This window comes from Muntiacus reevesi, chromosome 13 (genome assembly GCF_963930625.1).
Source record: "Muntiacus reevesi chromosome 13, mMunRee1.1, whole genome shotgun sequence".
Classification (NCBI taxonomy): Eukaryota; Metazoa; Chordata; class Mammalia; order Artiodactyla; family Cervidae; genus Muntiacus; species Muntiacus reevesi.
In genome coordinates, this window is record NC_089261.1 from 67,053,571 (window position 1) to 67,076,675 (window position 23,105).

Consider the following 23,105-nt stretch of genomic DNA (forward strand, 5'->3'; position numbering starts at 1 on the left):
ATAAATAAAACCCACAGATTACGAGCCTAAAAGCAACTCCCAGCAGAAAAGTACCCCAGACGCCCACATCCGCCACCAGCAAGTGGGGGCGGAACGGAGAGGAGCGGGCGGCATTACTTGGGGCAGGGTCCGGGCCTGAGCGCCCTGAGGACAATCGGAGGGAGCTTTTGTGAGTTCCCAGCTTGAACTGTGGGAGAGCAAGAGAGAGAGAAAATTAACCGGCCGGAACACACTGCCGGCTGTTCGCAAAACAAAGGGACCGAGAAAGTCCTGAGACGAGCTCGCAGGCTGCGGACCGGCCCAGCCCCGCTGGAGGCAGGAGGCAGGGGGGAGGGGAAGGGGGCAGGCTCGGCCCCAAGGACCGCATCCCCTGCCACACTGCAAACGGGCCTCCACCTTCTAATCAAAGACCTCCCGAGATTCTGGATGGTCGACATCCGCCGAGAGGGTCGTGGCTAGACACAGTACACGCACCCGACTAGCGCGGGCGGGGACTGGGGCTGGGGACGCAGAGTGCAGAAGGCGCACGCACCGACTGGTGCGGGCAGAAACTGAGGCTGGGATCGCGCAGGGCAGAAGACGCGCCGCACTCGGGGAGAGAGCGCCCGTCAAGCGCCTGGCTGCCTGAGCCACTAGGACGGCGTAGGGACAAAACGCAGGCGCAGCTTTGTGTTCCGCGCTGTTGTGGATCACCCGAGGGCTGGAACCGCGCACAGCGTGGGGCGCGCTCCAAACAGAGCAGCCGGGCGCCTGAGCCGCGCAGACGGAGAAAATAGCGCCGGCCCCTCGCCGGAGCGCGACGGAACTAGCTACCTGAATAAGAGTCCACCTCCGCCCGCCTGTGTCAGGGCGGAAATGAGGCCCTGAAGAGACCGGCAACAGAAGCCAAATAAACAAAGGGAACCGCTTCAGAAGGGACCGGTGCAACAGATTAAATCCCCATAGAAAACACCGACTACACCAAAAGGGCCTGTAGATATAGAGAAGTGTAAGCTGGAACGAGGAGCTAGCTGAAACTGAGCCGAACCCACACTGACCGCAACAGCTCCAGAGAAATTCCTAGATATATTTTAACTTTTTCTTTTTTTATGTAAGGGAAAAAAAATCTTTTTTATTTTTTCTCTTTTATTTTCCTTTAAAATTCCCCAATACTCCCCCATTACTCCTTAACTTTCATTTTCATAGATTTTTATGATTTTTTTAATTAGGAAAAACAATTTTTTTTCTTTCTTAATTTTTTTCTTTTTTCTTCTTCTCTTCTATTTTCTATTTTTCTTTTTCTCTTATTTCTTTTAAAGTCCTCTAGTACTCCTCTCCTACTCAATTTTCATTTTCAATACACTATAACCTTACAGAAAAAAAAAAACAAAAGAGAAGCCCTATTTTTAAACCTAACTTCATATGTATTTCTAAAATTTTGTGTGTGTGTGTGTTGGTTTTTAATATAGTATTTTTAAGAGTCTAACATCTACTCTAGATTTTTAATTTTTGTTTTTTAGTATATGATATAAATTGTGAACATTTAAAAATCCAATATTCAGCTCCCATTTTAATTCAGGAGTGTGTTAATTATTCTCTCCCAATCTTGACTCTCTGTTTTCTACCTCAGAACACCTCTATTTCCTCCTTTCCCCTTCTCTCCCCAATCCAATTCTGTGAATCTTTGTGGGTGTCTGGGCTACGGAGAACACTCTGGGATCAGACAACTTCGTTGATCTGTCTCTCTCCTCTTGAGTCCCCCGTTTTCTCCTCCTGCTCATCTCTATCTCCCTCCTCCCTCTCCTCTTCTTCATGTAACTCTATGAATCTCTCTGGGTGTCCCTAACAGGGGAGAATCTTTTCACCATTAACCTAGAAGTTTTATTATCAGTGCTGTATAACTGGAGAAGTCCTGAGGCTACAGGAAGAATAAAACTGAAATCCAGAGGCAGGAGACTTAAGCCCAAAACCTGAGAACACCACAAAACTCCTGACTACATGGATCTTTAAGTAATAAGTGACCGTCCAAAAGCCTCCATACCTACATTGAAACCAACCACCACCCAAGAGCCAATAAGTTTTAGAGCAAGACATACCACGCAAATTCTCCAGCAACGCAGGAACATAGCCCTGAACGTCAACATACAGACTGCCCAAGGTCACACCTAACACATAGACCCATCTCAAAACTCATTACTGGACACTCCGTTGCTCTCCAAAGAGAAGAAATCAAGTTCCACGCACCAGAACACCGATGCAAGCTTCCCTAACCAGGAAACCTTGACAAGTCAATCGTCTAACCCCACCCACTGGGTAAAACCTCCACAATAAAAAGGAACCACAGACCTCCAGAATACAGAAAGCCCACTACAGACACAGCAATCTAAACAAGATGAAAAGGCAGAGAAATACCCAACATGTAAAGGAACATGAAAAAGGCCCACCGAGTCAAACAAAAGAGGAGGAGATAGGGAATCTACCTGAAAAAGAATTTAGAATAATGATAATAAAAATGATCCAAAATCTTGAAAACAAAATGGAGTTACAGATAAATAGCCTGGAGACAAAGATTGAAAAGATGCAAGAAATGTTTAATAAAGATCTAGAAGAAATAAAAAAGAGTCAATTAAAAATGAATAATGCAATGAATGAGATCAAAAACACTCTGGAGGGAACCAGGAGTAGAATAACGGAGACAGAAGATAGGATAAGTAAGGTAGAAGATAAAATGGTGGAAATAAATGAAGCAGAGAGGAAAAAAGAAAAAAGGATCAAAAGAAATGAGGACAACCTCAGGGACAATGTGAAACACCCCAACATTTGAATCATAGGAGTCCCAGAAGAAGAAGACAAAAAGGCCATGAGAAAATATTCGAGGAGATAATAGCTGAAAACTTCCCTAAAATGGGGAAGGAAATAGCCATCCAAGTCCAAGAAACCCAGAGAGTCCCAAACAGGATAAACCCAAGGCGAAACACCCCAAGACACATATTAATCAAATTAACAAAGATCAAACACAAAGAACAAATACTAAAAGCAGCAAGGGAGAAACAACAAATAACACACAAAGGGATTCTCATAAGGATAACAGCTGATCTATCAATAGAAACCCTCCAGGCCAGAAGGGAATGGCAGGACATACTGAAAGTAATGAAAGAGAATAACCTACAACCTAGATTACTGTACCCAGCAAGGATATCATTCAGATATGAAGGAGAATTCAAAAGCTTTACAGACAAGCAAAAGCTGAGAGAATTCAGCACCACCAAACCAGCTCTTCAATAAATGCTAAAAGATCTTCTCTAGACAGGAAATGCAGAAAGGTTGTATAAACGTGAACCCAAAACAACAAAGTAAATGGCAACGGGACCACACCTATCAATAATTACCTTAAATGTAAATGTGTTGAATGCCCCAACCAAAAGACACAGGCTGGCTGAATGGATACAAAAACAAGACCCCTATATATGCTGTCTACAAGAGACCCACCTCAAAACAAGAGACACATACAGACTAAAAGTGAAGGGCTGAAAAAAAATATTCACGCAAACGGAGAACAAAAGAAAGCAGGAGTTGCAATACTCATATCAGATAAAATTGACTTTCAAATAAAGGATGTGAAAAGAGACAAAGAAGGACACTACATAATGATCAAAGGATCAATCCAAGAAGAAGATATAACAGTTATAAATATATATGCACCCAACATAGGAGCACCACAATATGTACGGCAAATGCTAACGAGTATGAAAGAGGAAATTAATAGGAACACAATTATAGTGGGAGACTTTAATACCCCACTCACAACTATGGACAGATCAATTAAACAGAAAATTAACAAGGAAACACAAACCTTAAATGACACAATGGACCAGCTACACCTAATTGATATCTATAGGACATTTCACCCCAAAACAATCAAATTCACCTTTTTCTCAAGTGCACACAGAACCTTCTCCAGAATAGATCACATCCTGAGCCATAAATCTGGTCTTGGAAAATTCAAAAAAATTGAAATCATCCCAGTCATCTTTTCTGACCACAGTGCAGTAAGATTAGATCTCAATTACAGGGAAAAAAATTGTTAAAAATTCAAACATACAGAGGCTAAACAACACACTTCTGAATAACCAACAAATCATAGAAGAAATCAAAAAAGAAATCAAAATATATATAGAAATGAATGAAAATGAAAACACAACAACCCAAAACCTAGGGGACACTGTAAAAGCAGTGCTAAGGGGAAGGTTCATAGCATTACAGGCTTACATCAAGAAACAAGAAAAAAGCAAAATAAATAACCTAACTCTACACCTAAAGCAATTAGAGAAGGAAGAAATGAAGAACCCCAGGGTTAGCAGAAGGAAAGAAATCTTAAAAATTAGGGCAGAAATAAATGCAACAAAAACTAAAGACACCATACCAAAAATCAACAGAGCTAAAAGCTGGTTTTTTGAAAAAATAAACAAAATTGACAAACCATTAGCAAGACGCATTAAGAAACAAAGAGAGAAGAACCAAATTAACAAAATTAGAAATCAAAATGGAGAGATCACAACAGACAACACTGAAATACAAAGGATCATAAGAGACTACTACCAGCAGTTCTATGACAATAAAATGGACAACTTGGATGAAATGGACAAATTCTTAGAAAAGTATCACTTTCCAAAACTGAACCAGGAAGAAATAGAAGATCTTAACAGAACCATCCCAAGCAAGGAAATTGAAAGTGTAATCAAAAATCTTCCAGCAAACAAAAGCCCAGGACCAGATGGCTTCACAGCTGAATTCTACCAAAAATTTAGAGAAGAGCTAACACCTATCTTACTCAAACTCTTCCAGAAAATTGCAGATGAAGGTAAACTTCCAAACTCATTCTATGAGGCCACCATCACCCTAATTCCAAAACCAGACAAAGATGCCACAGAAAAAGAAAACTACAGGCCAATATCACTGATGAACATAGATGCAAAAATCCTTAACAAAATTCTAGCAAACAGAATCCAACAACATATTAAAAAAATCATATACCATGACCAAGTGGGCTTTATCCCAGGAATGCAAGGATTCTTTAATATCTGCAAATCAATCAACGTAATACACCACATTAACAAATTGGAAGATAAAAACCATATGATTATCTCAATAGATGCAGAGAAAGCCTTTGACAAAATTCAACACTCACTTATGATTAAAACTCTCCAGAAAGCAGGAATAGAAGGAACATACCTCAACATAATAAAAGCTATATATGACAAACCCACAGCAAGCATCACCCTCAATGGTGAAAATTTGGTGAAAAATAATGGTGAAAAATTGAAAGCATTTCCCCTGAAATCAGGAACAAGACAAGGATGCCCACTCTCACCACTGCTATTCAACATAGTGTTGGAAGTTTTGGCCACAGCAATCAGAGCAGAAAAAGAAGTAAAAGGAATCCAGATAGGAAAAGAAGAAGTGAAACTCTCGCTGTTTGCAGATGACATGATCCTTTACATAGAAAACCCTAAAGACTCTTCCAGAAAATTACTAGAGCTAATCAATGAATAGAGTAAAGTTGCAGGATATAAAATTAACACACAGAAATCTCTTGCATTCCTATATACTAACAATGAAAAAACAGAAAGAGAAATTAAGGAAACAATACCATTCACCATTGCAACAAAAAGAATAAAATACTTAGGAGTATATCTACCTAAAGAAACAAAAAACCTATACATAGAAAACTATAAAACACTGATGAAAGAAATCAAGGAGGACACAAACAGATGGAGAAACATACCGTGCTCATGGATTGGAAGAATCAATATTGTCAAAATGGCTATACTACCCAAAGCAATCTATAGATTCAATGCAATCCCTATCAAGCTACCAACAGTATTTTTCACAGAACTAGAACAAATAATTCCATAATTTGTATGGAAATACAAAAAACCTCGAATAGCCAAAGTAATCTTGAGAAAGAAGAATGGAACTGGAGGAATCAACCTGCCTGACTTCAGACTCTACTACAAAGCCACAGTCATCAAGACAGTATGGTACTGGCACAAAGACAGAAATATAGATCAATGGAACAGAATAGAAAGCCCACAGATAAATCCACGAACCTATGGACACCTTATCTTTGACAGGGGAGGCAAGGATATACAATGGAAAAAAGACAACCTCTTTTAACAAGTGGTGCTGGGAAAACTGGTCAACCACTAGGAAAAGAATGAAACTGGAACACTTTCTAACACCATACACAAAAATAAACTCAAAATGGATTAAAGATCTAAATGTAAGACCAGAAACTATAAAACTAGAGGAGAACATAGGCAAAACACTCTTCAACATAAATCACAGCAAGATCTTCTATGACCCACCTCCCAGAATACTGGAAATAAAAGCAAAAATAAACAAATGGGACCTAATGAAACTTAAAAACTTCTGCACTACAAAGAAAACTATAAGTAAGGTGAAAAGACAGCCCTCAGATTGGGAGAAAATAATAGCAAATGAAGAAACAGACAAAGGATTAATCTCAAAAATATACAAGCAACTCCTGAAGCTCAATTCCAGAAAAATAAATGACCCAATCAAAAAATGGGCCAAAGAACTAAACGGACATTTCTCCAAAGAAGACATACAGATGGCTAACAAACACATGAAAAGATGCTCAACATCACTCATTATCAGAGAAATGCAAATCAAAACCACAATGAGGTACCATTACACGCCAGTCAGGATGGCTGCTATCCAAAAGTCTACAAGCAATAAATGCTGGAGAGGGTGTGGAGAAAAGGGAACCCTCTTACACTGTTGGTGGGAATGCAAACTAGTACAGCCACTATGGAGAACAGTGTGGAGATTTCTTAAAAAACTGGAAATAGAATTGCCATATGACCCAGCAATACCACTTCTGGGCATACACACTGAGGAAACCAGATCTGAAAGAGACACGTGTACCCCAATGTTCATCGCAGCACTGTTTATAATAGCCAGCACATGGAAGCAACCTAGATGCCCATTAGCAGATGAATGGATAAGGAAGCTATAGTGCATATACACCATGGAATATTACTTAGCCATTAAAAAGAATTCATTTGAATCAGTTCTAATGAGATGGATGAAACTGGAGCCCATTATACAGAGTGAAGTAAGCCAGAAGGATAAAGAACATTACAGCATACTAACACATATATATGGAATTTAGAAAGATGGTAACGATAACCCTATATGCAAAACAGAAAAAGAGACACAGAAGTACAGAACAGACTTATGAATTCTGTGGGAGAAGGTGAGGGTGGGATGTTTCGAAAGAACAGCATGTATATTATCTATGGTGAAAGAGATCACCAACCCAGGTGGGATGCATGAGTCAAGTGCTCGTGCCTGGTGCACTGGGAAGACCCAGAGGAATCAGGTGGAGAGGGAGGTGGGAGGGGGGATCAAGATGAGGAATACGTGTAACTCTATGGCTGATTCATATCAGTGTATGACAAAACCCACTGAAAAAATAAAAATTAAAAAAAAAATTTTTTTTTTAAGTATAACTGGAAAAAATTTTACCTTAACATAACATGACTGCATCACTTTATATGAGGAAACTTTATCATTCAAGGATTTTTGTATCTGTGGGTGACCCTGGAACCAATACTCCCCAAATACCAAGGGATGACTGAATTTAATCTCTAAGTTTCCAATTTTGATATGCAAAGGAACTTCTAAGGAATGATCTGTTATGTTCAGTTTTCTTAAAGGAGGCAGCAAAATAAATTTTAATTGATGTCATTTTTTTCTTTCATGGTATCTCTTTTCTGTCATTATTCACTTGAATGAATTATTCACAACCACTCAATGTGCATCAATAAATGATTGTTAAAGGGTACTGTAAATGATATTATTCCCCTTAATTTTAATTAAAGGAAAATTCAAAATATCTCTTCTTTCCCTTTGCCCAACTTCCACTACTAAATGAAAATGAGAATTTCTCAGGATAAGCAATAAGAAAATGAATATACAAGTCAGCCACATCCTAGGATGTCAATGTTTTCCTCTTTTGCTAGGACAATTTACTTGTGAAGAGACAAATACAGCAAGACAAAGCCTGGTGGTGCTTCTTTCTTATGAAATACAATTGACCTGGTACAACCGGAGGGAAGGGGGCACAGTATAACCTTTGAAAGAATGGCAAAGCTCAAAAACACAACATAAACTGATTAGAATCAAATGAATCCAAGATGGCAAGTAAGCGAACTTCAACTAGACACTGGTCTTCAGTATACATTCACTGTAACACCTCAGCAAGCTAAATGACAAACCCAGAGGTGCCCTGAAAGTCCCAAGATCAACCCTCAAAGACCAAAAAGTAGGTGATGACCTAATTCCTGGAAATCTCTGCCCCTTCCTCAATACAGTTGGAATTATCCTCACTAGCCTGTGAAATTAGCCAGACCATAAAAACTAACCACAGTACATTCTGAGGTTGTTCTTGCCTTCTGCAATGGCCCACATTCTTGCCTCAGCAGTGTGTCTCTCCCAAGGCTGCTCTTGCCTTTTGAGATGGTACACACTCTGTCTGTGGAGTGTTTCTCTCTAAATAAATTCACTTCTTACCTATCACCTTGTCTCTCATTGAATTCTTTTTTCCATGAGACATTAAGAACTAGAACTTCATCAGATGCTAAAACTAGGTTTGTGGCCTCAGTTGAAAGATTGTGGGTTTTGACTGGGCAAGTCCTGGTCTCATGGGTTTGAGTCTCAAACTGGGTTCTGACTGGGCATGAGTCCTGGCACATATGTTCAAGTTCCAATCTGGTGTAAATGGTTTCACTTGGAAGGCCAGAAACACGCCCAGGGTCATAGGTGCCCTAGGTCTGGTGAATATGACCAGAGATGAACTGTGGAAGAACGTCAGAGATCAGGCTACTCTAATCTTTATTTTCATCCAAGAAGGTCAAGGCATCCTCAAGGCCTAGAAGGCTCTAGTGGCTATCCATGCTAAGTAGCAGACTAAATCTGGGACTAAAGGTCAGACAGTGAGCTTCCCTAGAGTGCCACTGGAGGTACAGGTTCATATTTCTATCCATTTAACATGACTAGTCACAGAGGGTTTTAAAACAGGACACTGACCTTTCTTTCACTCTCACTTAGCTTTTCAGTTTGTGAGTGGTGAAGTGAAGACACACATAATAAACTTTCCTGGGAGTTTACCATGTGGCAGACAACACTCTCCACCCTGGATACATATCATCTCATTTAATCTCCTCAATAGCCCTGAGAGGTCACTCCTATTATCATCCCTATTTTATGGATGAGAAAACTGAGGCTTACAAAGGTTTGGGAACTTGCTCAAGACCAAGTTACAGAGCTGAAATATAAACCCTGTTCTGTCTGGCTCTAAAGAACAAGCTTTTAACCACTAGATCACTACCGCTGTCCAAATCAAAGACACCTGAAAATCATGAGCAGCAGTAAACCTCTTCCATCTTCTCTATTAGAGAATATCCACACACTTCATCAGTGAGGTGATCTGAAATCTGTCTTTTTATGGGAAAATGGTAAACCCTGAAATGAAGCTAAGAGCATGCATGGGCTTTTTATAATAAAAGGAAATTCAAGACAGAATCTCTAAGAAAGACAGTGTCCCATTGCATATACAGGGTAGGACTAGTATGCCCAGAGGCCATAGAGTCAAAAGGTAAAAGCAGGAAGATTAAATAATCAAGATTAAGACATTTTTGTCTGTTTGATGCAATATCCTATCCTAACTGATCCAAGTTTGGCACTGGAGTACAAAATGAAACAGGGCAAAGGCTAACAGAGTTTTCCCAAGAGAACACACTGGGCATAGCAAACACTCTCTTCCAAAAACAAAAGAGACAATTCTACAAACGGACATCACCAAATCAGTTCAGTTCAGTTGCTCAGTCATATCCAACTCTTTGAGAGCCCATGAACTGCAGCACGCCAGGCTTTCCTGTCTATCACCAACCCTCGGGGTCTGCTCACAATTATGTCCATTGAGTCAGTGATGCCATCCAACAATCTCATCCTCTGTCATCCCCTTCTCCTCCCACCTTGAATCCTTTCCAGCATCAGGGTCTTTTCCAACAAGGCAGTTCTTCGCATCAGGTGGCCAAAGTACTGAAGCTTAAGCTTCAGCATCAATCCTTCCAATGAATATCCAGAACTTATTTCCTTTAGGGTTGACTGGTTTGATCTCCTTGCAGTCCAAGAAACTCTGAAGACTCTTCTCCAACACCACAGTTCAAAAACACCAATTCTCTGGTGCTCAGTTTTCTTTATGGTCCAACTCTCACATACATATATGGCTACTGAAAAAACATAGCTTTCACTAGATGGAACCTTGTTGGCAAAGTAATATCTCTGCTTTTTAATATGCTGTCTAGGTTGGTCATAGCTTTTCTTCCAGGAGCAAGCCTCTTTTAATTCTATGGCTGCAGTCACCATCTGCAGTGATTTTGGAGCCCAAGAAAATTAAGTCTGTCCCTGTTTCCATCGTTTCCCCTTTTATTTGCCATGAAGTGATGGGACTGGATGCCATGATCTTCATTTTTTGAATGCTGAGTTTTAAGCCAGGTTTTTCACTCTCCTCTTTCACTTTTCATCAAGAGGCTCTTTAGTTTATCTTCTGATTTTGGTATTGACATCACCAAATGGTCAAAACCAAAATCAGACTGATTATATTTTTTGCAGCCAAAGATGGACAAGCTCTATACAGACAGCAAAAACAAGACCAGGAGCTGACTGTGGCTCAGATCATGAACTCCTTACTGCAAAATTCAGACTTAAATTGAAGAAAGTAGGGAAAACCACTACACTATTCAGATATGACCTAAATCAAATCCCTTACAGTTACATAGTGGAAGTGACAAATAGATTTAAGGGATTAGATCTGATGAACAGCATTCCTGCAGAATGATGGATAGAGATTCATAACACCGTACAAGAGGCAGATAGCAAAACCATCCCCAAGAGAAAGAAAGGCAAAAAGGTAAAATGAGGAGGCTTACAAATAGCTGAGAAAAGAAGAGAAATTAAAGGCAAAGGAGAAAAGGAAAGATATATCCATCTGAATGCAGAGTTCCAAAGAATAACAAAGAGAGATGAGAGAGTCTTCCTAAGTGATCAATGCAAACAAAGAGAGGAAAACAAGAGAATGGAAAAGACTAGAGGTGTCTTCAAGAAAATCAGAGATAGCAAGGGAACATTTCATGCAAAGAAGGGCACAATAAAGGACAGAAATGGTATGGACCTAACAGAAGCAGAAGATATAAAGAAGAGGTAGCAAGAATACACAGAAGAACTATACAAAAGAAGATCCTAATGACCCAGATAACCATGATGGTTTGACCACTCACCTAGAGCCAGACACCCTGGAATGCAAAGTCAAGTGGGTCTTAGGAAGCATCACTATGAACAAAACTAGTGGAGATGATAGAATTACAGTCAAACTATTTTAAATCCTAAAAGATGATGCTGTGAAAGTGCTTCACTCAATATGCCAGCAAATTTGGAACACTCAGCAGTGGCCACAGGACTGGAAAAGGCCAGTTTTCATTCCAACCCCAAAGAAAGGCAATGCCAAAGAATGTTCAAATTACTGCACAACTGCACTCATCTCACATGCTAGCAAAGTAATGCTCAAAATTCTCCAAGCCAAGCTTCAACAGTATGTGAACTGTGAACTTCCAGATGTTCAAGCTGGTTTTAGAAAAGGCAAAGGAACCAGAGATCAAATTGCCAACATCCATTGGATCATTGAAAAAGCAACAGTTCCAGAAAAACATCTACTTCTACTTTATTAAATACAGCAAAGCATTTGACTGTGTGGATCACAACAAATTGAAAAATTCTTAGAGATGGGAATACCAGACCACCTGAACTGCCTCCAGAGAAATCTGTATGCAGGTCAAGAAGCAACAGTTAGTACTAGACATGAAAAAACAGACTGGTTCCAAATCATGAAAGGAGTACGTCAAGGCTGTATATTGTCATCCTGCTTATTTAACTTATTTGCAGAGTACATCAGGCAAAATGCCAGACTGGATGAAGCACAAGCTGGAATCAAGATTCCTGGGAGAAACATCAATAACCTCTGATACACAGATGATACCACACTTCTGGTGAAAGTGAAGAACTAAAGAGCCTCTTGATGAAAGTGAAAGAGGAGAGTTAAAAATTTGGCTTAAAACTCAACATTCAGAAAACTAAGATCATGGCATCTGGTCCCATCACTTTATGGTGAATAGATGGGAAGACAATGGGAAAAGGGACAGAATTTATTTTGGGGGGCTCCAAAATCACTGCAGATGGTGACTGCAGGCATGAAATTAAAAGATGCTTGGTCCATGGAAGAAAAGCTATGAACAACCTTGATAGCATATTAAAAAGCAGACATTAGTTTGCCAACAAAGTTCCATCTAGTCAAAACTATGGTTTTTCCAGTGGTCATGTATGGATGTGAGAGTTGGACTAAAAAGAAAGCTGAGCGCCAAAGAATTGATGCTTTTGAACTGTGGTGTTGGAGAAGACTCTTGAAAATCTCTTGGACTGCAAGGAGATCCAACCAGTCAATCCTCAAGGAAATCAGTCCTGAATATTCATTGCAAGGACTGATGCTGAAGCTGAAACTCCAATACTTTGGCCACCTGATGTGAAGAGCAGACTCATTGGAAAAGTCCCTGATGCTGGGAAAGATCGAAGGTGGGAGAAGAAGGGGATTAAAGAGGATGAAATTTTGGATGGCATCACTGACTCGATGGACATGAGTTTGAGTAAACTCCAGGAGTTGGTAATGGACAGGGAAGCCTGGTGTACTGTGGTCCATGGTGTCTCAAAGAGTCGGACACAACTGAGCGACTGAACTGAACTGAACCTTAGAACCCCTACCACATGAGTAGGGAACTGCTGAAGCCCTCTCCAGAATTAGGGGTGCTGGGGAGTCATTGTTTAAGCCCCCCGAGGACTTCCCCCGGCCTCTTACCTTCTCCAGCTCCAGTCATCTTTTCAAGAAAGCCTTGCCCCTGAGCGCCCTGTGACTGCCACTGGCCCACGTCTGCTCCAGTACTAGCCATCCTGCTAAAGTGGTCTTTGTGCTCTGCATTCCACAGACTGCCCCTGACCTGCACCCACTCCTGCCAAAACCACCAAGAAAAGAAGTTCACACAGGGGTATTCCCACATAACAGCACTCCTTCAAGACTGGGAGAGGGAGATGTTTCATCTAATTCATAGAAATAAACACCATGAGTCAAACAAAATGAGGACACAGAGGAATAAATTCCAAACTAAATAACAAAATAAAACCCTGGAAAAATAAAATAAAAAACCTAGTGAAATAGAGGTAAACAACTTATCTGACAAACAGCTCAAAGGAATGATCACAAGGATGTTCACCAAATTTGGGAGAATGGAGGAACTTAGTGAGAACTTCAACAAAAAAGAATCCATCAAGAAGACTACCATCAAAAGTGGATTAGATCAGGGGTGCGCAACCATTTTGGCACCAGGGAAGAGTTTCATGGAAGATAATTTTTCCATAGACTGATTTCAGGATGACCCATTGTGTGTTTTATTTCTATTATTATTATTACAGTGTGATATATAAGGAAATAATTATACAACTCACCATAATGCAGAATCAGATCATTGGGCATTAGACTCTCATAAGGAACACAAAACCTAGATCCCTCACATGGGCAGTTCACAGTAGAGTTTGCACTATGAAAATCTCATGCCACCACTGATCTGACAGGAGGCAAAGCTCAGGTGTTAAAGTGAGCAATGGGAGTGGCTGTAAACACAGATGAAGCCTTGCTCACTTGCTCACCACCTGCTGTGTAGCCCAGTTCCTAACAGGACATGAACCAGTACCGGTCCATGGTCTGGGATCTGGAGACCCCTGGATTAGCTGACACAAAGGAATAGATAGGCAATCTGGAATACAGAAGAGTGGAAATCACCTAATCAGAAGAACAAAAGAAAAAAAAAAGGATTTTTAAAATGAGGATAGTTTAACATTCACATTGATAGCAGTCCCAGAAGGATTTCATCCTAGGATGGACATATGGACAAAAATGGCAAGGACCTAAAAGAAGCAGAGGAGATTAAGAATAAGTGGCAAGAATATACAGATGAACTATACAAGAAAGGTCTAATGACCTGGATAACCACGATGACGTAGTCACCCACCTAGAGCCAGACGTCCTGGAGTGTGAAATCAAGAAGGCCTTAGGAGGCATCACTACAGACAAAGCTGGTGGAGGAGAAGGAATTCCAGCTGAGCTATTTTCAAATTCTAAAAGATAGTGTTTTGAGAGTGCTACATTCAATATGCCAGCAAATTTGGAAAACTCAGCAGTGGCCACAGGACTGGAAAAGGTCAGCTTTCATTATAACCCGAAAGAAGGGCAATGCCAAAGAATGTTCAAAGTACCACACAGTTGCACTCATTTCACACGCTAGCAAAGTAATGCTCAATATCCTTCCAGCTAGGCTTCAGCAGTACATGAACCAAAACTTCCATATGTACAAGCTGGGCTTAGAAAAGGCAGAGGAACCAGAGATCAAATTGCCAACATTCACTGGATCATGGAGAAAGCAAGAGAGTTCCAAAAAAGCATTTACTTCTGCTTCATTTAGTAAGCTAAAGACTTTGATTGTGTGGATCACTAAAAACTAGAGAATTCTTAGAGATGGGAATACCCAGACAACCTTACCTGTCTCCTGAGAAACTTATTTGGGGGTCAAGAAGCAACAGTCAAAACCGTACATGGAACAAAGGACTTGTTTCAAGTTGTAAAAGGAGTATTACAAGGCTGTGTGTTTTCACTCTGCTTATTTAATTTATATGCGGAGTACATCAAGAAAAATGCCAGGCTGGATGAATTACAAGCTGGAATCAAGATTGCTGGGAAAAATATCAACAACCTCAGATATGCAAATGTTATCAATTTACTCAAAGAAAGTGAGGAGGAACTAGAGAGCCTCTGGATGAGAGTGAAAGAGGAAAATGAAAATACTGGCTAGAAACTCAACATTTAAAAAAACAAACAAACTAAGATCATGGCATCTGGTCCCATCACTTCATGGCAAATAGATGGAGAAAAAGTGAAACAGTAACTGATTTTATTTTCTTGGGCTCCAAAATCACTGCAAATGGTACCCACAGCCATGAAATTAAAGGAGAATTACTCCTTGGAAGGAAAGCCATGACAAACCTGCTGCTGCTGCTAAGTCGCTTCAGTCGTGTCCGACTCTGTGCGACCCCATAGACGGCAGCCCACCAGGCTCCCCCGTCCCTGGGATTCTCCAGGCAAGGACACTGGAATGGGTTGTCATTTCCTTCTCCAGTGGATGAAAGTGAAAAGTGAAAGTGAAGTAGCTCAGTCGTGTCTGACTCTTAGTGACCCCATGGATGGCAGCCTACCAGGCTCCTCCATCCATGGGATTTTCCAGGCAAGAGCACTGAGTGGGGTGCCATTGCCTTCTTCGATGACAAACCTAGACAGCATATTAAAAAGCAGAGATACTCTGCCAACAAAGGTCCATATAATCAGATCTATGGTTTTTCCAGCAGTCATGTATGGATGTGAGAGTTGGACCATAAAGAAGACTGAGTGTCAAAGAACTGATGTTTTCGAACTGTGGTGCTGGAGAAGACTCTTGAGAGTCCCTTGGACAGCAAGGCGATCACACCAGTCAAACCTAAAGGAAATCAGTCCTGAATATTCATTGGAAGGACTAATGCTGAAGCTCTAATACTTTGGCCACCCGATTTGAAGAGCTGATTCATTTGTAAAGACCCTAATGCTGGGAATGATTGAGGGCGGGAGGAGAAGGGGGCGACAGAGAATAAGACTGATGGCAGCACTGACTCAACCGACATGAGTTTGAGCAAACTCCAGGAATTAGTGAAAGACAGGGAGTCTGGCATGTTGTAGTCCATGGGGTTGCAAAGAACCAGACACAACTAAATGACTGAACAATGGCAATGTGACCTAGTAATTCCACTTCTGGTTATTTTCCAAAGAAAATGAAAACATTAATTAAAAAAGAAACATGTTCTTCTTTGTTCACTGCAGAACTATTTACAATAGTTGAGATACGGAAACAAAGTAGGTGTCCAACAACAGATGGATACAAAAGATGTAGCATATATACATACATGTATATACACACACAGTGTGTATGTCTGTATATGTATATACTGGAATATTACTCTGCCATAAAAAGAATGAAATCTTGTAATTTGTGGCAACATGGATGGACCCAGAGGGTATTCTGCTAAATTAAATATGTTAGAAAGAGAAAGACAAATACCATGTGATTTCACTTGTATGTGTAATCCAAAAAACAAAGTAAAACAGAAACAGACTTTTAAGTACAGAGAACATACTTTGGTAGTTGCCAAAGGGGAATGAGGTGGGGGGATTTGTGAAATAGGTAAAGGGGACTAATAGGCAAAAGCTTCCTGTTATAAAATAAAGAAGTCTCAGGGATATAATGTACACACAGGAAATGCAGTTGATAATATTGTAACAACTTTGTATGATGATGGGTCATAACTGGGTTTATTGTGGTGATCGATTTAATTACTATGCTGAACACCTCAAACTAATATCATATTGTATGTTAATTACAACTCAATACAAAAAAGACATCAAGGTACTCTGTAGGTCAGAATCATGCTCTGCACAGCTGAGAGGGGTCAGGAGATGACATTGAGTTAAGTGTGGCACTGGGTGCATCTTGGGTGAACCCGTGAGGACCCATCACACCAAGGTCTTTGCCACAACTGCCATCACATCGCCTAGTCTTTCTGTGACTTTCACAGTGGAGTTTTTGTGGAAAGAACGAGGGAGAAGAATAGCTATTGGAAAGGTCATCTGAACCTTCCTTTAGGACAGGTGGGATTCTATAAACCCATAAGGGGATGTTACAAGTTTCAAGTGTAAGCAAAACAGATTCTCCCTTCACTGTAAGACACATACATCTAACTGAAAACTGAAAATTTGAAATTTTTTCTGCTACTTTCTTTTCATGCAGGAGAATTTTATTTGAAATGTCATTTTTAATTAGTCCTCAGCATCCACTATACCCAGCAAAATAGTTTTATCATTTCTATAAGTCTTCTTTACTACCATTTAATAATAAATAACACATATCCAGCACCTAATGTGAATAAAGCATTATTTTAAGCATATACATACTAATTCATTACACACACAAAAAAAACTTTATCAAGCTGATGCCATCATTATCCATATTTCCCAGATGAGGACAAGGGGCACAGTCCAAGATCACATGGATAGTAAGTAGTGAAGCTGAGATTCAACCCAGGTGCACGGACCCCATGGTGTAGCTGTATCTTTCATCACTGCATGAAGCCTAATCTTAGTCTTCAAAGCTAAGAACTTTCAACAGTGTAACATTAATCATCTTTCTCTAGTTCTAGAACCAAGAACTAGACAAAGTGCTAGAAAGTTATATATTGAGTGTAGGTAGAGATGCATCCCACAGATTCCAGGATATACCCCTCCTATGACATAGCCAAACAAATTATATGATCATCTTTCTCAAGCAGGAAAAGGGGAAAGGAAGTAAAGCCAGCTCACTGATCTTGGGCAGCAGTGGGATGGGGGACAAGGAGAGGAAGGATACCAAAGTGAAGTTGGAGAGAATTCTACAGCCATCTCCAGTACCTAAAGCAGATCATTGAGAACTTCCCTGGAGGTCCAGTGGTTAAGAGTTTGCCTGCCAATCAGCGTACACAGCTTTGATTCCTGTCCTGGGAAGATCCCACATGTCACGGAGCAGCTTAGCCCTCGTACCACAACTGAAGCACGTGTGCCTGGAGCCCAGGCTTCACATCTAGAGGAGCTGCCGCAGCTGGAGAGAAGTCCTCGCTCACCACAACTAGAGGAAGCCCGTGTGCAGCAATCAAGACCCAGCATAGGCACAAATAAATAATAAAATAGTAAGTCAGGTTATCACAGCAAAGCCGGAAGCACACAGCACACGCAGGAACTGTAACGTGAGGCCAGCAGAAGAGAGAGAACCAGAGAAGACGACAGCTCGCAGGTAATCCAGACACATCCTGGAGATGGGAAATGCCCACTGGGGAACTCTCATACGCTTTCAGTGCATGAGCACAGACAGGTCAGGTCCATTCACAAGAGCAGGAATAAGACAGTCACATATAGTCATCAATTCTACCACCGTCAAAGCTGGCACACAGGACGTATGTGCATAAACTTGTATGTAAGATAAGCAGAGTATGTCTGTAGTAAGGTGAGGGATAGACAAGGCAATTCAGACCATAAAATTCCAAAGGACCAATAGTACAATATATGCAGGAAGTTAACTTTATAATAAAGTTAATAGACACACAAATAAAATGTCAAGAAAGTAAAAAACCTTGACTAGCTGTAACCCTGACTAGTAATTCTTTTTATTATGCTCTTCAATCCAATTTAACAAAAGTATTGATCTTCTAGTATATGTGATTGAGGACACTAGGAATTACAGGGACTCAAATGCCATTAAATTGCAACTGCACAAGGTAATCATGATCCATCATCTTACTAACACAGATAAACAACCGCAGCACCATAAGGAACATTAAGAAAAGAGCTGGTCAGAACAAGGAAACGTTTAGAGGAAGGAGGTGGCATTTGAGATACACCTAAAATCCCTCCAGTGCAAAGGACAGGCAGCAGAAGACAGGGAAGGATGTGGACAGAACTAGCAGGACCGTGGGTATGAGTGAAGGACCAAAGCAAGAGACACTGCAGCCCTTGGCAGCTAGTGTGGTCAGATGTGGGGAGGAACCAAAGAAGTCAGCAAACATCTTCCCAATAGAGTATCTTAATCCCAGCCTGGCACTAGGACAGCCTCTTGAAAGAAGACCTCACTGTTCCTAAGGACCACCTAGCTGAGCATCCCTTGCCATCATCACCACCCAGGCTTCAGGAGAGGGGCTGCAAGCCCTGGACACCCTGACTAAAGCTACTTCCCTTAAATCATTGCACCCCCAGCAGCGTTTCACGTTCTCCACTTTTACCTCCACAGTACAGCTGAGACAAAGCCAACATATTTGGAAGGAATTTACTAAAGGCTAGGGATTGATAAAAGGGAAGAAACCCCCAAAGAAAAAATGAAACAGAAACAAGATAGAGGTTAGCCCCCTCAGCCCATAGCGCACAGTTGGCATCAGGCCTTCCCATCTCCCACATCTTCCCAAATGGCAGACACTGTGTTTAATGACCGGGCATCCCTCATAGTCAGGCTCCTCAAAGTCAGCCCAGGATAGCAAACACATGAGCACAACCTGTGCTGTCTCCCATGCCCCACTGTGGAATCTCAAGACCTGCTTTTTACCTAATTAAATCAGTCAATTATATGAGACCTGACCTTGCTCTTCACCCTTATAATTCTCAACAGTGAAAACCACAGCCCACTCCAACAAACAGCAAAACACATATCCCACACACATACCAAATGCATAAACACAACTATAGAAAGGATCCATTCAAAAATACAGAAAGTGTTTAAAAGGAGTTGATTAATGAAGACGGGTGGGGGGAGTGAGAAAGAAAGAAAGACTTGAAGGAAAATGACCTTGGTTTGTAAAGTGGTTGATTTTGAAAAGTTGAAAATACATCCAGGCAGAGATACACAGCAGGTAAAGAAATGGGGTGTGTGTGTGTGTGTGTGTGTGTGTGTGTGTGTGTGTGTGTGTATGTGTGTGTGTGTGTGTGCGCGCGCGCGCATCCAGGCAGAGATACACAGCAGGTAAAGAAATGGTGTGTGTGTGTGTGTGTGTGTGTGTGTGTGTGTGTGTGTGCATCCAGGCAGAGATACACAGCACGTAAAGAAATGGTGTGTGTGTGTGTGTGTGTGTGTGTGTGTGTGTGTGTGTGTGCATCCAGGCAGAGATACACAGCAGGTAAAGAAATGGTGTGTGTATGTGTGTGTGTGTGTATGTGTGTGTGTTGCTCGGTCAGGTCTCTTTGGGAACCCATGGTCTGTTCATGGAATTCTCGAGGCAAGAATACTGGAGTGGGTTGCCATTCCCTTCTCCTGGAGATCTTCCCAACCTAGGGACTGGATTAAACTGGGGTCCCTTGCATTGCAGGCAGATTCTTTACCATCTGAGATACAGTTAATAAAGGAGGTTAACCCTAGAGATGTTAAAAAAAAAAATTAAAAAGTTGAAGTTCTGGGAATGTTTAAGTAGAAAGTATATAAAAGAGGCAAGGGAAAGGAAGAAAAAACCTTTGGGCATGCCTCTATCACACTGAGTAGGGGACACAAGAGGAAAAGAGGAATTGACAAGATAGAGACACGGAGGATGCAAATGAGACAGAAGGTGGTAAAGAGAACACATTCAAGAAAGAGGAAGTGGGCAGCTTTAGAGAATGAGGCAGGTTAAACTAAGCAAGCCCACTGGATACGAAAGTATACAGTATACTAACGCATGTATATGGAATTTAGAAAGATGGTAAGGATGACCCTATATGCGAGACAGCAAAAGAGACACAGATGTAAAGAACAGACTGTTGGACTCTGTGGGAGAAGGCGAGGGTGGGATGATTTGAGAGAATAGCATTGAAACATGTATATTACCATATGTGAAATAGATCACCAGTTCAGGTTTGATGCATGAGGCAGGGTGCTCAGGGCTGGTGCACTGGGATGACCCTGAGGGATGGGAACACAAGTACACCCATGGTTGATTCATGTCAATGTATGACAAAAACCACTACAATGTTGTAAAGTAATTAGCCTCCAATTAAAATAAAAACAATTTAAAAAAGAAAGAACACAGCTGCTTTTGGAGCAGCAGAATTTAGCACAGCGGTAGCAGAGGTCAGAACCCGGGTAAAAGAGTGATCAGCAAGAAGGGGTGGGGCATATGCCTTCACTTGGAGGAAGAAAGGAGACAGGATATGGAGGACTTAGGACTCTACACTTGGCTGGTACCGAGAACTCTCCCATTATACTCACCACTGCCTCTCCAGCACCAAGACCTATTCCTGGAATAGGTACCCAAGAAATACTGTTCATGGAATGTTGCTTATTCAGTGAATGCTGTTGTTTGATTAAGAAAATGAACTAGTCAATGAATATAATACTAATATTTGAGGAAGGACAAGAGAATAATCTTGCTATAGCATGCGTGTGATTCAGGCATGCAGGCTGGAGTTACACTGTCTGAAGATCTAGTTGCAAGATAAAAGCTGTTGATGCAGTTCTCATCTGTTGGATTTAGTGTGGGGCAGAGAGTGGCAGTCCACCAGTGAGAGAGGCTGAAGTCAGTCTCTTTGACAGTCATCTGAAGAAAAAGGGAGTCTTTCAGTACTGGACATTAGAACTCAGAGGAAAGCACCAGGACAACTGCAGAACAGAAATCCCTCCCTGCCGTGAGCATGAATGCATCAAGACGCACTGAAAGGAGATCCTGGGGGTGGGGGGTGGGGGAGCGAGTTGTCGAGAAGGGGCTCTCCATGTGGGGGGCAGTGGAGGGCAAGGAACTAAAAACCCAGACGAGTGCCCTCAGGGCTGGGAAAACCCTTTCGGGCTAGAGGACACCCAACTCAGGCTACTGGTTCTTGTCCTCTGTATTAAATGTTTGTTCTGACCCACACTTCAAGTCTTTGGAAAGTTCCAGTCTGGGTCTGACGCTATGGAAGGGTTCAGCCAGCACTGGTGACCGTAAGTGGCAGTAAGAGCAGAAAAAGCCCAGGGATTAGCGCTCCAGACTAACCACTGAGACATCGTCAAGGTTCTGAGTTTATTTTATTAGGTGACATGCTATTCCCCTACAGGGAATCCAAGAAAGGGCTTTTTCTCCCTCCTGTTGCTTCTCCTTTTGTTTTTTCTTTGATTCTGACCAAGGAGAGTTGAACAATTATGAGATCTAGAGAGAGAAAGCTGGTAAAGGAGAACAGAAAGGTTCGGCTATAAGAACTGATAGAATGTAATTAAACAAAGCCCCAGGAGAAGGGAGAGGCCACGAGATCCAGAGAGAGCTGGGACGGTTTGTTTTCACAAAGCAATATAAAGAAACATTGAGAGCAAAGAGATGGCGAGCAAACGGAGGACAGGTGAGAAGCTGAGGGACAGAGTCAGCCAGAGAGCTGACGCAGCGCAGAAAGTTCACACAGCTGCTGTGGCAAGGCCGCCAGAGGGCTGTGGATAAGCCGGTCTCTGCAATCTAGAGGGTCTCAACTGTTGGAGTTTCTAGACATGCTAATCAGCACCATTTAATAGTATCAATACCTACAGCAATACTTGGTAACCTGTAGGTGTTTTTTTGATTGAAGATGCACTCTTACACTTGAGCCATGTTCAGTTCACCATAATGGATCCAGATCCACATATCAAGTCATAATAATGGGATAAGCTCATATGTCATGGCACAGTCATCTCACAATTTTGAAAAGATTCTAGTCAAAGGAACTACAATGAATCCACCCTGCTTATTTTCCTTCAAACAGAGTCAAGTTGTACTTGTTTGTACCAAGACCTTTAAGCTCTTTCAGATGAAAGAAATCTTAGCAGTTATCTAGTCCAACCTCTCAACTCGAATGACTTTAGTTTTTGACAGCTGTGGCAGACCCGATCAGTCCCCACCAGCAGCCTTGTTCTCCTCTCCGTTTCTTAGCCACCTTTGCGGTACACCACATAGCTAAGCTCTGACCAGCAGAACACTGATGGACCCAATCTAAGTCACCCCCAGATCTGACCCTACCTTGGATTGACCAGCCAACCCTCATCACAGCAGATTGCATGAGATGTAAATAAACTTCCACCAGCATTCACAGATCTACCTCTTTCAGCAGCAAGCATTAATTGATTTTCAAGCCTTCTTTTAATTACCTAGCAACTAATGAGTTGCCAATCATGCCAGAGAAAGTGGTAGAGATTATTATTTATACCACTTATCTAATGTAACAACAGATACAAAGGATTAAAAAAAGACAGCAAACCAGTCAGGTAACTCATGTTTAAAATATAGTGGCATCTTAAATTATCTGGATGTTATTGAGACATGACTTGTAAGGCCTAAAACCTCACCCCCTAAGAACCAAGAAATAAGCGACAGAGGTC

General features: G+C 41.3%; 1 protein-coding gene across 1 annotated transcript in view; it reads right to left on the minus strand.

The window, feature by feature from the left end:
• Positions 1-23,105, minus strand: part of LOC136145497 (protocadherin-23-like) — a gene marked incomplete at its 5' end in the record, with an annotated part of 197,197 nt that overhangs the window by 171,078 nt on the left and 3,014 nt on the right. The window lies entirely within an intron of this gene.